Raw genomic sequence first — 6,000 nt, 5'->3', positions numbered from 1 at the left:
TGGTCAGACTGTACTTGGAGTATTGTGTCCAATTCTGGGCACCACAATTTAAGATGGATATTGACAAGCTGGAAGGTGTGCAGAGGAGGGCAACCAAGATGATCAAGTGTATGGAAACCAAGTCCTGTGAGGAATAGTTGAGGGAATTGGGTATGCTTAGCCTGGTAAAAAGAAGACTGAGAGGAGATATGATAGCCACCTTCAAATATCTAAAGGGCTGTCACATGGAAGATGGAGCAAGCTTGTTGTCTTCTACTGTGGAGGGTAGGACCCAAACCAATGGCTTCAAGTTACAAGAAAGGAGATTCCGACTAAACATCAGGAAGAACTTTCTGACAATAGGAGCTGTTTGACAGTGGAAGAGACTACCATCAAAGGTGGTGGACTCTCTTTCCTTGAAGGTTTTTAAACAAAAGTTGGATGGCCATTTGTCATGTATGATCTAGTTGAAATCCCTACATTGAGGAGGGTTGGACTTTTTTCAGCCATGCATTTACTTGGTGTCAGGGACTGGACTGAGGAGGAATGGTGGGGACTGCCCCCCCCCTTGAACTGAACCTTCCAGAGGAGGACAGTATAGATTTAGAACAGTGGTTTGCAGAAGGTCATAGTTCAGAGGGGAGAAGCTGGGAAATATTGGGAGAGCAGCAGGAAGCAGCAGCAGCAGCAGCAGCAGCAGCAGCAGCAGCAGCAGGGGAAAGACAGCTGACAGACTCAGCGTCTCTAGAAAGCATTCCTGACCCCCCTCCCAGGACCTGGCATGCATTGAGAGTAGTAGAACAGAAAGCTCAGAGGCAGAAAGCACAGATCAACCGGCACAGGGATGACGTAGAATAGGAGAGACGGAGGGGGTGGGACTTTACTTGGAGCAATGCCATTATCGGAGAGGCAGCAGCATCCGTCTCTCTCTGTGAATATTAAATAAAATGCCATGGTAAGAACTTTTTGGTTTCCCATTTCTGGCTGGCAGTCGTGAGGGAGGGGGGTCAGATTCCCCGAAGCCTGACACTTGGGCATAACTCCCATTGATCTCAGTGAGGGTTGCTTCCTGGTAGGCAACAGAATGAATGACATGGGCGATAATAATAATAATAATAGTAATAATAATAAAAATCCCTTCCTGTAGCACCTTAAGAGACCAACTAAGTTTGTTATTGGTACGAAAGCTCATACCAATAACAAACTTAGTTGGTCTCTAAAGCGCTACTGGAAGGATTTTTTTTATTTTGTTTCGACAACGGCAGACCAACATGGCTACCTACCTGTAATAATAAATCCATCCACCTTCTTAATCCTCTTGAATTCTGCTTCCAGAATAATGGTGTCTAAAAGGGCTTTATTCTGTCCCAGAACCCATTATGAATGCTATGGTTCAATCTTAGAACAAATAAAAAAAGACTAAAAGCAACCAAACTGTGTTTCCTTGACTTCCCCACTGAATAACTAGCACCGGTGCTAAACTTTGATGGAAGAGGAAATCTATAGAGCTGCTTTCTACTAACTGGGCATATGTTACCTTGCCGCTTACTCTGCAGCCAGGGCGTTCTCACTGCTTTTTTTAAAAAAAAACAAAACAAACATTTTTATCATGCTACAAAACAAATAAAACGGGGAAAAGTAAATCTTTCATCTCTTTCACCATGATGTTAGCCACAATCCATATTGATCCTGTAGTTTCTGGACAAATACTGCTGTTGCTTTGACTTTCCTTTCTCAAACCAGCTTCAATCCAATTTGAAAGCTGGATGTGGAGCAAGTGGTAATGTGAACATTTGAGATCGCTGCTGTGCATTTACAGGTGAGAGTGCACATGCGCAGACTGACAGCTTCCCTTCCAGGGGAAGGGGATGCTGCAGGGGCAGTCATGTGCCTTGGGTGAAGACATCCTTGCTTACTTTCTGAAGTGAGCAACGTGGTGCAAATGTAGCTTGAAACACAGTGTGGGTACGGGGGGGCAGGGGGGATGACCTTGCTGCGTGTGAACATATCTGACTGATCAGACTGTTTGCTCCTCTAGCCCCGTAATGCCTTGTCTACTCCACTCTTGACTGGCAGTGGCTCTCAGGCAAAGAGAAATGTCTTCCCCTGTTACCTGCAATTTGATTTTGATGGGCGATGCAAGGGATTAAAACTTGCATGTGTGCTCTAGCGGAGAGTGGTCCTTTTAGGTCAGTGATGGCCAAACTTGGCCCTCCAGCTGTTTCGGGACTACAATTCCCATCATCCCTGACTGCTGGTCCTGTTAGCTATGGATGATGCGAGTTGTAGCCCCCAAACAGCTGGAGGGCCAAGTTTGGCCATCACTGTTTTAGGTGAATGGGGCATGGCCATTCTCACCAACCTCAGTAGCCTCTTAACCAGCCACCACCTCCCATACCTTATTACTTACAATTGGGTGGCCCTAGCTGTCAACACCCTTAGGTAACCTCTATACTTCGCTTAACGTGGATTGTGAAGCCACACTTTCTCCTTCTTAAATCCAAAGATTCCCTTTGCAACCAATGTAGCCACATGGATGAGAGAGAACTGAAGGAGGTACCAAGGGGGTTGACATTCTGCATTAAGCCAAGGAATGGGCAGGGCCTTGGACCTGGATGGGTCCACTGAACTCAGCAGGGAGGATGATAGGGACAAAACAAGTTGGTTCCACTCCCCGTCATTGGTCTTGGACCTCCCTATCTCCCACCCTACCAGAGATGTGTTCTACTGCAGAGACATGGTTCCTCAATTAAAGAGTAGGATAGCTGTTAGTTGTGGAGTGGCATGAAATAATAATAATAATAAGGTCCCAGTCTTTCCTTATTTATTGTGTCTATCCTGAATTTCTTCCATGACATTCAAGGCAGCATAGAGGACAGCCACGTGGTTTAGCTTCAGCAAGATGACCCAAAAAACCAAAATGTGCCTTTCAGACCACACCCTGGGGCTCTTTCCCAAGAACGGGAGTACCAACTTTCCCCACCCTCCAACAGGTATGCCAAAATCAGCGTGCAGCCCGAGCAATGATTGATGGGAACGCTTCATCGGTTGGGTTCCAGTCTGTTGCCCAGACCGTAAAACTTTCGAGGGAAAACACTGAAAACTTCAACACCTTGGCACCTTTGTTTATTTATTTATAACCCCGGCAGCAACTCTCCGAGCATTCCCTTTGGAGTTCTGCCCCGCGGAACTCAAGAGGGAATCACTTTCTCATCAAGCCCACGCAGGACCCGGCTTTACAATCCTATGGAAAAAGCTCGAGCAGAGATGCTGCGAGAAGCCGGCGGCTTGTCCGCTTGGCGCGGGTCGGAGTATCTTTCCGCGCAGCGCGGGGCAACGCTGTCGGGGGACGCGGGCCGGCGAGAACTTGGCGCCGGGAGGAGTTGGGCGCTTTCTTTCTCCAAGAACCCACCTCGGGCCGCGCAAGATCCGCCGCGCAGGGTCCGCCGCCGCCGCGCGCCCTGGCGCACTCGCCCTCGGCCTGCAGGGTGCAGGCGTTAGCCAAGGCGGCGGCGGCGGCTGTGGGGAGGAGGAGGAGAGGAGGAGGAGGAGCCAGGCCGGCCTCCTTCCCTTCGGCTCTCGAGTCCATTTCCCCAGCTCGAGTGACACAAACACACCAGGCGAGCGCCGCCGCTGCCCAAGCCAGGATCTTACAAACGCCTCTCCGCCGCCGCCGCCGCCGTCCCTGCCGCCGCCTTCGCCGCTCCCGGCCCGTCTTCTCGCAGGCGCGCCGAGCACCCGAGCCGATCCCCTCCCCGGGGGCTGCACCGAAAGAAGCGCGCGGGGAAACTCCAGCTTGCAAGCAAGGCGAGGGGAAGGGGAGGGGGGCACGACGCCAGCTTCCTGCTTGCAAAGAAGGGGGGCGGGGGGAGAGAGAGAAGAAGAAGACGAAGAAGAAGACGAGGAGAAGCGGCGGCGGCGGCAGCAGCAGCAGCAACCCGAGGTAGGTTACAGGGGGCCGAGAGGAGGCGAAGGGGATGGCGCGTTTCCGAGGATCCTCTTTGGGGAGGGGTGGTGGTGGTTTCCTTCCTTCCTTCCTTCGCGTTCCTGAACCCCAATATGTCTTCCGTTCCCGGCCCCCCACCCTCTCCCAGCTGTCTCCACCCTGCGCTCCCCGTCCCATCGCAGCTGTTCCTGTCACTGCCAACGTTGCAAATCTAAAGGAGATCGGGCAGGGATGGTGGGAAAAAGGTGGAACAGCCCCCCCCCACTTTCCATATAGGGATTTTTTTTTGGTCTCTGGAATCTTGTGGAGCGCAATGTTTTCTCGTCTCTCTTCCACCCCCACCCCCCTTCTCGTTTAATCTCATCACTTACTCTTCTCCACCCCGCATCTTCTCTCCTCCCCCATCGGGTTTGGCACTATATATATATATATATGCGTGCCATATATGTGTGTGCATGTGTGGCACGCACATACAGACACACATATATATTGTCTTTCCCCCAGCAATGGAGAGGAGAGTGCTTTTAAGGAGAGAGGGAAGAAAAAGGGACACACACACACACACACACTTCCTTTAACATTTTTTTGCTGGTTTGTTTACTACCCTCATCAAGAGCTTTGTGCCAACTTGGGGTTTGCAGTAATTTTTCCCATGCAGAAATAAGAGGTTGGAATTGGAGTGATTCCCCGCGAAAGCGAAATTCTCTATAATGTACCCCAGTAATCAAGATTATGTGTTCTGCAACTTAACTAGGAGATAAAGCAGCTTTTGGGTTGGATTGATATATATCTCTTTTTTTTCTTGTGTGAATCCAGTACTTGGCACTATTGGTGCCTCGGATTCTAATCTCGAGTGGGTTTATGTTTTTCTTATTTCATTTTACTTGTTATATTTAACTCTTTTTTAAAAAATGGTTTGCAAAGGCCACAGCTAGGAAAGTAGTTTTGACATTCACTTTGGGGTGGAGGTTTTTGGAGAGGGGATGGCGTTTTATTTTCTATTGGTGTTTAAAGGGGGGCAAATATGGGTAAATATTTTCTTAAAAAATAAGGACGTTTGGCATGTGGCTGGCCGATCACAAGTCTGGGGGGGCTGTAGGGGGGACTGCGTAGTGTTTGTTTCACATTGGCAGCAGGGCCCATTTTCTGGTTGAGCTGGATTTAACTTTGCATGTTGCAGTCCTTCTTGCCCCCCCCAAAAAAAAATATGGGAGGGGAAGGGTCGGAGGGGTGAGTGATGAGTTCCCCCTCTTGGCTTGATCAGAGAGAGGGGGGAGGAAGGGGGTTACTTTGGGTTGAAAGGGACCCATGCAGCAGGGAGCCTGTCCTTGAAGGAAGGGGGGTCCTGAGGGTCGACGCTGATCCTCAGTTCTGTGGTCGTGGTGACAGCTGTCCATGATGGGACATGACTGGGGGGGGGTTAATCCTTGCTGCTAATGCATCCTGGTTCTTAAAAATCAAAAGCCTTGAGATGTGTGTCTGCAAAAGCTTCTCGCCCCCAGCTCCCTGTGACATATTTTATTTAAATGTGAAAATGGAGACAGCGGTGGTGGCAGTGTGTGCCGGGTGCAGGATAGCTCCGATATGCTGCTGTGGCCTGGAATTGTGCCCCTGTTTTTATGTCCATGGCAGCCCAGACAGCATGCAAGTTTTTGCACGCATCTGGCCCGAGGGGGGAACTGCAAATGCTGCCGCTGCCACTGCTGCTGTGCAAGGAGGTGCTGCTGTGCTCTGCCCCTCCCTCTTCTCGTCAGACTTGGACTTGCTGTTTGTATATGTATATATATTTAGTTGCAGCAAAAGCTCCCCACTTCCACACATTTTGCTTGCTGGTGCCTGTTAAGGTGGGGTGCAGGACGCAAAGGAAGGGGGGGAAAGAGTGGCCTGCCCTTTGACACGAGGCTGTCCCTAGAGGGCTGTCCCTTACTGTGGGTCAGCAAGAGGTGACAGGGTCAAGCCAGGCACCTTTCAGCCCCTTTCCCCTGAAAATGTGGGGCGCAGGGGGGTTTTTTGGGTGGGGGAGAGGAGGGGGCAGGTGTGCTGGAGGGGAAAGGTGGCTTGGTTAGGTGGAGAAT

The 6,000-nt window shown here is 50.4% G+C and overlaps 1 protein-coding gene across 2 annotated transcripts in view; it reads left to right on the top strand.

Moving 5' to 3' along the window:
- Positions 1 to 3,560: 3,560 nt before the first annotated feature.
- THRA (thyroid hormone receptor alpha) overlaps positions 3,561 to 6,000 on the top strand; it is a 123,901-nt gene continuing 121,461 nt past the window's right edge. For both annotated transcript variants that reach the window (XR_014001799.1, XM_081168707.1), the window contains exon 1: positions 3,561 to 3,922. The gene's annotated coding sequence lies outside the window, so the exon portion shown is untranslated. The remainder of the gene's footprint in view (positions 3,923 to 6,000) is intronic.

Source organism: Podarcis bocagei (genome assembly GCF_964188305.1).
Source record: "Podarcis bocagei genome assembly, chromosome: 13".
Lineage (NCBI taxonomy): Eukaryota > Metazoa > Chordata > Lepidosauria > Squamata > Lacertidae > Podarcis > Podarcis bocagei.
The sequence above is the reverse complement of the archived record's forward strand: the minus strand, read 5'-3'. Positions and strand labels throughout refer to the sequence as shown.